This window comes from Camelus dromedarius, chromosome 3 (genome assembly GCF_036321535.1).
Source record: "Camelus dromedarius isolate mCamDro1 chromosome 3, mCamDro1.pat, whole genome shotgun sequence".
Lineage (NCBI taxonomy): Eukaryota > Metazoa > Chordata > Mammalia > Artiodactyla > Camelidae > Camelus > Camelus dromedarius.
Window position 1 is genome coordinate 20912202 of NC_087438.1, and position 10918 is coordinate 20923119.

Consider the following 10918-nt stretch of genomic DNA (forward strand, 5'->3'; position numbering starts at 1 on the left):
CAAGTATTTGCTCCTGCTTCAACTAAATGTGCTTATATCAGCTTCTTAGAATCTTGTAAGTAGTGGGGATAAAAGTTATTCTGTTTAAAACACTGTATTATACCCAGTGAATTTGATATGAAGAACCAGTTAGATATGGTACTATCATGCCATAACATATTGTTTGAGGTTTAGTAGGCCTATAAAATTTTAGTATGTGTTACAATGAAAATAAACATTTAGAGTAAGTGTATACTTAATTCAGTCATTCTTAATTTCAGTATTGTATCTACATGCATAATGTTTCAAGCACAATTAAATAATCAGAAGAAAGGAAAAATACACACTACTATAGTCTCAAGTTTATCAGATTAAGCCTGTTGGAGTACAAATTTCATCCATTGCTATTACTTTAGAAATCATTAAATCTTTTAGATGGGGAAGGAATTGAAAAATGAAATAGGACATAGCAAGCATTCTGAGGCTGAACAATGATATATGAAGACCCAGTAGATGCATATTAAAGTAGATTGCTAGACAGATAAAATGACAAATAACAATCAGACAGATAAATGGAATATGTCTAACAGGCATGTCAACTCCAATTCTAGATGGAAAGACAAATGAGGTAGAACAAGCATGTGAATACAGATACTCACTTAAGATCCAGTCCTAAAGACACAGACCTTATCCTGCCATGCTACATGAAATATTCTGAGAGAAGCTAAAATCTTTAAAGAAAGTCAATTTATTCAGTTTATTTATCATTGTATGTCTACTTGACTAGGATGAGGTATAAAGGAAATAGGACAGGCTTCAGGCATGAGGAAGCTGTAGGTAAGTGGGTGAGAGCAAAATTTCTTCCTCACTTTGAATCCTGGGTCTACATCTTTCTCACTGTGGAAATCCCAACTAGCCACTGAATACCTCAAAGTCTTTAAAAATAGGAGTTTAACAGGCGCTATAAAATAAAATCTATTTTATATAATACTGAAATTATATAATACATCACATATGAAACACAGTACAGGAAACATAGTAACCATTTATTAAATGCGTATCTTAGCATTTCTTATGATCACATCCTCTATGAACGAATTATTTTTTTCAAACTTGATTTCAGTATATATCAGAATTGCCATGTTAAACCCCTATACTCCAGGGGATGACTACCCCCCAAATTACATACATTTCTGAACTTAGCTATATGAGGCAATATTTATTTATAGCGGTCTTAGTTTTAATGATGATATACACAATCTACCCTCAGGATAGCTACAGAGTGTCTTTTAATATTATCAATCAGAGCAGGCTATTTGAAAATATTTTAAAAGCAACTTACTTATAATTTTGATACCAGTTATCCATCTTTTTAAGAAGGAAAAGAATCCAACTTTCCTAAGATTTAATTAAAAAGACACGGACAGTCAGTCTCAAAAATGTTACTTATACTGCAAATACCTTCTATTAATTCCACAATCTCTAAACCTAGTTGAGATTCTGGGAGGAGAATGAAGGAGGATATTCCCCATGCTTCCAAGTTCAAAAGGAAGGATAACATCTATTTCTAGAAACATACCTCCCATGAATGGATTTGTAAAGGCCCCCTGTGTTTAAAATTGTAGTGACCTGAAATGATTGATCAAGTGGAGTATACAGCTCTGGGAGGTGAGAGACAACCACATTTCTAAAGCAAGTATCTGTGTGATAGAAAAGAAGCAAAATGCCTGATGTGATCAAAATACCAGTGTTAAAGTTTCAAAAGGAGAATCTTATTTCCATCAAAATAAAAAGCATAACTACAGCATAAGTGCAGAAATTAAATTTTTTAAAAGTCCAGCCTAGTCCAGTACCCACATGCTATAAGTATTCAATAAAATTGCATTCAATTTGACTGACTTGGGCTTGAAAAATAAATATACAGTACTATATAAAATAAAAATATTTAGGGGGTAAAATTGAAATGATCCTCCTATACAAAGAAAAGTGCACAAATAATCCTTTTGGGCTAATTTTTTATTTCTTTTATCTAACATTCAGATGTTTATGTTTTTCAAAATGCTTTACTTCACACACACACACACACACGCACACACTTTAAAAACACTGAGTACTTAGAAAATTCCTGTGAAATACAAAGAAAAACAGGGACTCTTTTAATTTCTACTTTATAGAATATGAAACTGAAATCCAAAGAGTTTCAGTTTGGCCAATTTTCATAAAACAGTAATCAATAAAGCATGAGCAAAAACCATCTCCCCAAAATCTGAGTTTTTGTTTTATTTCGTATTTGCATTATCACAGAATAGGGAGATGTTTATAAAGAATTCACTACCAAGTATATGAAAACAGACTCTTTTTTACCCCATTATTTTATGATCACAATACTATGTGGCTATCAGAGAAGATAAATTTCTCTAATGAGACACCTCATGTAAGTTGTTGGAATTTCCACAGTAACTACCAAGTCAGGTCAATAATGTCCACTGGTGAATTTCATACAAGGAATCAGTCTTCCCAATGGTCTTAGGAGTTTTTTATGAAATAAGATCCTTAGGGAGGCAACACCTTGCTTTTGCTTAGAGCCCTTAACTCCACACTCGGTTTTAATTTACCCTCCTAACTCAAGTACCCTGAACTAAAACAGATTCTTACATCATGAACTTGACTTTGTGGTTCTTAGGTTTTAGCCCACTCTTAGTTTTATATTTTGTAGTAATTTTAAAGAACCTCATAAAAGGTTATACAATGAAGAAAACAATACGGGTATAATTGTTTTTCTTTATTTTTCCCCCCTTGGTGTAAAGATCTCTCACCATCTACTGTGTATCTTCTCAGGTTATGTAGTGTACATATTAGAGGGAGTGGCTAATGAAGAGAAACTTTGCAAGTGACAAAACCAGTTATTTTCAGGATTGATAAACTTTTAGTCCGTTTAAAAGTATAATTTTAGTAAAAATTCACACCACATAAATAAACATATAGGTCAATTTAGATCTATTCCATAAGTTATTTTCACGAAGGTAATTACTTTTTAGCAGAATGCTGGCTTTTTTACATTCTTTGCACTCAACTTGGAGCAGAAAGCAGAAGGAACCAAGAGAAGGACCTGGAACATTTTTCACCAAGCCTGAACATACAGTTCTGAGAATCTCTGGTGTTTTCTTGACTTTTAGAATGACTTCACTTAAAAGTCAGTAAATACACGTTCAAGTTGCTAATACCGATTCAGCATATGTCTTTTTCTACCCCGAAGTTGAATTATTCGGGGGGCTGAATAAAGCATGCTATTTCCATATGCACATGCAGGAGAAGGCAGGGGAGTGTTTAACATACACACAACCATAGTTGCAAAATCTCAAAACTTGCCTATGCAAGTTGGAATGACAACATGTTCCCTTTCTCTGTAGATTTTGGCAGGCAGATAAAATAAACTACCACTAAATCACTATGCATAAAGGAGATAGGTATTTCAGAGAAGAAAGGCATATTTAGAATGGAGAACAAGTTAGAAAACACAGATGTAGTGGAGAACAGAACTAACTGCAGTCAGCTGTACTTCCATGGAAACTTTATTTCTTTAATTTGGCTAAGTTCCACAAAGCGTAAGCACTTTTTACAGTCTTTCTAAGGCACAGGGTAAACAGTCAGATACCATTTACCTAAGCACACTGAGTAGATGAAAAAAAAAAAGCCCACAGGCTTATAAGACCAAAGCAGTCTGCTCAAATATAAAGCCTCTGGTGATGGCCAGTGTGTTTGTTTTCTGAGAATTTCAGGTTAAATGAATCAGACAGCTAATGGAATCTAATTTCTCCAGAGGCAGATACTTTCAGAGAGAACCTCAACCAAAGATGAAAAAAAATTCCATCTCCAGAATCCATTAAAACAGCTTAATCTAAATTATAATCCTTCAAACTTTGTAAAAGTCATTTTGTACAAAATAAGAAAATATTAAGCCATTCACTAATTCAGGTTGCATCCTTGAGAAAAAGTTTCTTTACCTGACTAATGTCAGGATTTGACACTGATTGCACAATGAGCTGGGGAAATCAATATCACATTAACTACACTTATAAATAAGTGATAGTTTATTTACAAAGCATATGTATAGCCTGTGTAATTAATCCTTACTCTCCTAATGGTGCAGCAGTATCAATTATAGTATAACAGTGAATAAAGATAATAAGGTCTCATATAATGCCACAGCTATAGCACTGGCATTAGCAGCCTAGAATTCTCCAGTCAGCATACTGAAATCTTATTTCACCTTTCTGTCTAGTGTAGGTTAAGAATTTAATGACCTCTTTGGAAGCTTTTCCAATATTGTAATCTCTCTAAAAAGTATTCTCAAAGAAGATTGTTCACATAGATTATCAAGATTACTCAGGTTGCTTAAGATTTGCCAATGCCTTAGTAAAAGATCTACTTCCCACATATTTAAATGAGATTATTTCAGAAGTAGAAAATATTTTTAGAAGCTGTTACTTAAAAGGTAACAATATAAAACAACTATTTGATTGAATGTCTAAACATTCAGTTTCACAACCAATAGTAGGTAAGCTTCATGCTGGCCTTGCCAGACTGGATCGGCTTTAAGTTCTTTGTTGACCGCATGCAATTATAAAATCTGAAGTGGAGCTGAAGAGGTGAATGTGTAACTGAGTTTAGAAATACCTTACTACCTAATCAGTTCCAAGATACTTTTTCAAGTATGTGATTTGTGTGAAAAGATAACCCAATGATTTTCAGCATACCTCACCCCAATCTAAACCTGGAAATAAAAACCTCTCATTTCTATTTTTCTGTTACAAAGCTTTGAAGGGACAGTTAAGTATTAATTAGCTGACTTCTCACATTAGACTTAGATAAGATTTGATTAAACAATTACAAAAATAAGTCGAGGATTTACAAAGAAAGATATCCGCCTCCATGTATGCTGGTTCATGGGAACCTCCTCAGGAGCTTCCCTACGTGTACTCTGAAAGTGGTCCCCTACATGGAGGGCAGAGAGACACGGGAGGGAGAGGCAGAACACTCCAGATTAGCAGATGGTAATTCTAATAAGCAAGGGAATTTACTGATGAGGCTTGTATTGAGCAGCTGCAAGATGAGCAGATTTCCAGAGCTGCCCATCAGAATCTTAAAAATTACGATTAATTGGGTTCAGTCACATACACAGGAGACCTTAACCAGGTTCAACCACATACCTAGTCCAGAGAGCCTCATACCACATTTCTATCTTAAGGTTGTATCCTTGGAACAGCTTCTGAGATCAGGGAAGGCAAGGAGAGAACACATTCCAGGGACAGGGGAGGGACTGGGGAGCCTCCAATTGCCCGAGCCAGCTGCAGGTCAACCGGCAGTCACATCTCTTTGATGACCTCTTCTAAGGAGGTATTAACTCTCACAGTCTGCAGTCAATGCCTATAGTCCCTGAATACTAAGCTGAGGTCAAATGTAACAACTCTGGGAGCTAAAATGAAATAAAAAGACAGATGTAAATACAATCCAAGGTATTACACTGTCCCAATAATTTTAGTATCAAAATACCTTACTGTGCAGTGATATGAAAAGAAACAAGGGAAAATCATATTTAGGAACTGCATTGGTCTGCCCAGGCTGAGACAACAAAATGTTACAGACTAGACAGCTTAAACAGGAATTTATTTCCTCATAGTTCTGGAAGCTGGAAGTCCAAGATCAAGGTGCCAGCATGGCCAATTTCTGGTGAGAACATTCCTTCTGTCTTGGGGGTAGCTACTCTCTCTCACTGTTTTCTCACACAATTTCTATTTTAGGCACTCAGGGAAAAAGTGAAAGAGAGAGAGAGACAGAGAGGAGTGGGGAGCCCTCTGGTATTTTTTCTTTAAAGGACACTAATTTTATCAGGTCAGGGACCCACCCTCGTGATCTCATTTAAGCTTACTTCCTTAAAGGCCCCAACTCCAAATATAGCCAAACCAGGGGTTAGAGCTTCAACATATAAATTTGAGAGGGACACAAACATTCAGTCCATAATAAGAACTATATGATGTAGAGGGAGCATATATACCCACTGGGGAGAAAGGAAAAGAAGATGATTGTATTGAACTATTGAGCTTGTCTCTTTGAACAGCCTGAAATACCTAAGTATCTATGTTGCATCTAAAAGAATCACTCGAATCCAAATAAATAATATTCTTTATATATCAAATTCTCTTTTCAGACTACACTGAGGATAAAGTAAGTGCAACTCACTTTAACTATAAAACTTAGGAAATTTCCAATAACCTCCCATTTTAATCTAATCTGACTTTTACAGTCAGCTCATTATCAATATATACTTTTATATGACTTTTGGACCACTAATTTTTTTTCTAACATTGTGAAATGAATAATTGAGTCACTGAGCTAAGCCAAAATATCTTAAAATGTGAATGTAAAATTTTCTAAGAAGGAAAATGACTGAAAGTGTAAATTACTGGAAATTGCACGGTGATCTTTGTTTCTTACTTTGCATAAGGAAATTAAGTCAGCTGTATTACTTTATATTAAATGGAACACTCTCACCTATAACCTTTAAAGACAGTTTATGAGAATCATCTTAAGAGTAATCACTTTAGGATAGTATACACAGATGCCTTCTATTGGTGATATAAAAATGGAGATCTCAAAATGAAATTCAGTAACTCAGTTTTTGAGATGTTCAAGTTAACTGTAAATTCTTTAGAATAAACATATGAAATATGTATAAATACATAAGTATACAAATATACATCATATATTAATGAGTATTAATAAATGTGCATGTATCTCTATAAATGGGATGAGCTAGGATTTTATGTATAATGTGCATGGTTTGAATATAGGTACTTTATCTCTCTATATATGAGTTTTCTTATCTAAAAAAGAGGATAACCATAGTAGCTACTTCATAGAACTATTGTGATAAATAATACATTTAAAGTGGTAAGAACAATGCTTAGCATATCGGAGGTCCTAGACCAATGTTATATAACATGATCATTTCCATGATAATGTTACTAATGATCATCATTCCCACCACCACATTCATCATCATCATCATCATCTTCACCAAGTACAATAGGTGGTTTCAGTCTCCGTATTTGCCTTTGGATACCAAGTAGCTCCACTGGATGTATCACAACTTGATAGGAAAAGAACAGAGGGAAACTTAATAGACAAATAATCCTTTCCTGTCATGTGGAGGCCAAATGGTATCATGTTTCATTGCACCAATTTAATAGTAATTCAAAGAGAAGACTGTTAGGAGAGTGTTGAGTCATTTCTTGGCATATGGCAGTATTGAAGAGTCATTCCCATTCTCCCATTATTTGATTAGAAATATTGAGTAGGAATTTATGCCTAGCCTTTGGTCTGTGTGTATTTGTGTATAATTAACATTAAAATAGTGGCATTTAACCCTGAAATTCAATGAACTATTTACCGTATAACTTTGAGAAATATTTCAATAATAAAGGAAGCTCACTTGTCTGTCTGTCCTCATAACTGACAGGTTGATAACAGCACTGGATTGTCAATAGCTCTTAAGTTCTTTAAGCCATACATTTTCTTTTGGCAAAGTGAATGAGTGTACCTTAGAAATCTCATAAGGCTCCAACAGTTGGTGATTCAATATATTACAGAAAAATTACAGTATCTTAACATGAGCCATAAATATATGTATTGCTTTTTGATCATTCTGGATATCAACACTGTTTAAGCACAATAAACATCAAAATAAAAATTAGAAAAAAACAAAACTACGCAAGCAGTAAGGGCTATTTCAAAGATGTATCTGTCTATAGTTTAAGGTGCTTACTCTTATGGACTTAGGGAAACTGAGTGTTTTCTCTAATTCCATAATAATAAACAAAAGATGACAGACCTGAGCTACTGTGATTCTGAATCCTATCTATAGCCAGAAAAGCAATATATAAGCTTGTGTACCATATATCTATCTCCCTTCAGAGACTACAGATACTAGGTTAATTAAAGTAAATATTATTCTATTCTTTATAAATGCTTAGTGTCCTGTTGAATCTTAATAAATATTAAATAATATTAGGAACCAATGGAGTGACAAAGTCATTTTCCTTTTATAGATACAGCTTTTTAGCTGAAGTAAAGAAACTTTATCTATAAAGGCCAAATGTTCTATAACTAGAGTATTCAGAACCCATAATCTTTAAGAGACCTCCATAGCAGTATCTACATTAGCATTTAAATGGAGCAGTAATTTTTTGAAACCAGTACCTCTGTTGAAAAAATATGGTAGATTACCACAAAACAATCTGTTGAGCTATGATGTGACATTTTTCAATAAAATACATAAACTGCTTCTAAAAATTGCCCAGAATAGATTTAATCCATTTCTTTTATTTAATTTTAATTCCAACTAAACTTTCTATTTCTCACTCCAGGAAAATTGCTTCAAAGCTCTTCTTGATTAGAACTAATAAAACTGACATGTATATGTGCTTCTATGTAAGACTGCGTATATATAGCTATAAATAAACCTATGCAGTCTTTAACTACAGTTTGTATTATGAGGAAGAAGAGTTGAAGATTAAAATTAGATTTGCTTTTGACAATGAGCATCAAGCTTTCTATGGAAAAATAAAGTGACTTTGTTTTTGTTCTTTTTAATTTTTTTTGTACAAATGTTATTTAAAACCCACTTCTTGTTAAATCCCCCTTCTAGCTGTTCTAGTTAGCTAGAATTGCATAAATAGAATTTGAGGTATAAGCCACGGTTTGGGTCACTTTTTGTGTACAATGTGTACTGTGAAGTAGAAAAAGTTCCTTTATGAGCAAAGAGAGGAGAAGAAAAAAGGAACCTGCGTGTGCAAAAGAAAATGTGCCACCTTCCTTGGTCTTGCAACTTTGAATTTTCCTGACAGACTCTCTTCCTGTGCCTAATGTAGTTTCTATTTCTTGAAATTCATGGATTTTGAATGCCAAATTTTCTAATACTATAATTTCTAGAGACTAAATAAATATGTAGGAAAATTAATAAGGCTAATTATTGACTTGATTTCTTTCAAATAAAATCGTAAACTCTCCTAAGTAAAAAGCATATAAGTATCTTAGGAGATCTATTTTTGAAGGCATATAGTAATTTCAAAGCCATACTATCCAAATGGTGGGTTAAGACAATAGATTTGTCTCATGCTATTACCAGAGTTTATATTTGTTCAGAATGAGACTTATTCAGAATTGGTTGAGGTTGTCTGTTGGACATCAGATGAGAATTTTAAACTATGCTCAGATGACTTGAACACAAATAAAGAAGTAGGTTTAATTTTCATATTATCTTTGATATCATTTAGCTATCTAAATATCATTTAGAAGTTTATTTTTAATTAAGTGTTTTTGGAAAATACAAAGTGTTTCAATTCAAAGCACCATGGAGAATTTCAGCATAGGATTAAGATCTGTTGTGATTCTATGTTCAGAATATCAGAACAGAGCTTAATTTCACCATTGCATTCTCCAAGATTATAACCTCAAATTAGGTATAAAAATGACTTGTTATTATTGTTGTGTTTAAAACACCTAATAATCCTTATGCTTACTTCCTACTTCAAAGATGGGACTCCTGCTCATGTCAGAAGAGTCTGTGCTAGGCAATCCATATAATTGAATGTCATCAAGTAATGATCTCTGGTCTGTTGCTTGGGAAGAAATTATTGCTGGTTCAGTAGATTACAGATACTCATTTTTTACTTTTCAACAAAGAAGAACATATATTTTATAGGGTATCACGGTTATCTAAATGACTTAGATACAATACAAAAACATGTGATCAATGCAAGTAAACTTAAAAATATTAAGAGTTCATCTAGTTTTTGTTATTGTTAATATTGTGCCTAGATCCTTGCACATGTTAAAGCAATTAAACAAGAGGCCATTAGACTGAGGTGGCTCTGAGGCCTTGGCAGCCTACTTAATTATGCAAACCAAAACATAAGCCAGAGTCAATTCTGTAAATGCGTTCATATCCCAGAAAACAAAATTTAAGAACAACCAATCACAAACAGCAGGCTGCACTTTCCCAAGCAAGGCAATCACTTAAGCTGCAGGTAATCAGTGTCCTCCCTTTGCTTCCGGGTCTACAGGATGAAAGCGTTTCCCATAACTCCTGTTAGCATGGTGCTGCTAATCCCTTTGGATTTGTCACTGCAGGATTAGAGTTTATTTAATTAAGTAAACTCTTAAAGATTCTAATATGGCTCAGTTTATCTTTTAACACAAATAAATATTACAAGGGAGGAATTGGTTTGTGCCAAATTTTTCATAACCAATGCATTCAACACTGGGTGAAAAATATGCATATGGAGTAGGAAGAGCATATTTATCTCACCCAAAAGGCCAAACTAATGTTTTATTCAAATATAACTCTAGATAATTTGAACTCTGGCTAATAGCACTCAGGTAAGAAATGTGTGTCTAACCAGTTCTGCTGTTTTCCAAATAAGGGCAGATAAATTCCAAGCTATAAAATCCCCTTTGCCACTGGAGTCAGAGAAGATACTGATGATGTTACACAAAAAGCATGATTTTTTTTTTTGTCACTGTTTAAGGCAGGATTAATTGCAGTTTAGATTCAATCATGAAGTTATTACTCCAGCAATAAAGATTTATATTAAAGATACCATTTTCATTTTGATGAAGGAGGCAGAGCATAGATGGAAAAATATGTTGATTTCAGATTTTAAAAGAGCAGAATTGCAGAGTCCTGGGAGAAGAAACATAAGCCATTCTGGTGTGGCAGATATACTTTTATTTTCCTCAAGCCAATTCATTTTTCCACCAGTCATACAAGAGGAATATATTACCAGTTACCGCTTGCTGCTAAGTGTGACTTTGTTTTGGCCACAGGAATACAATATTTTAAACTTGTTTTTGAAATGTCCTCTCTTGTCTTGCATAG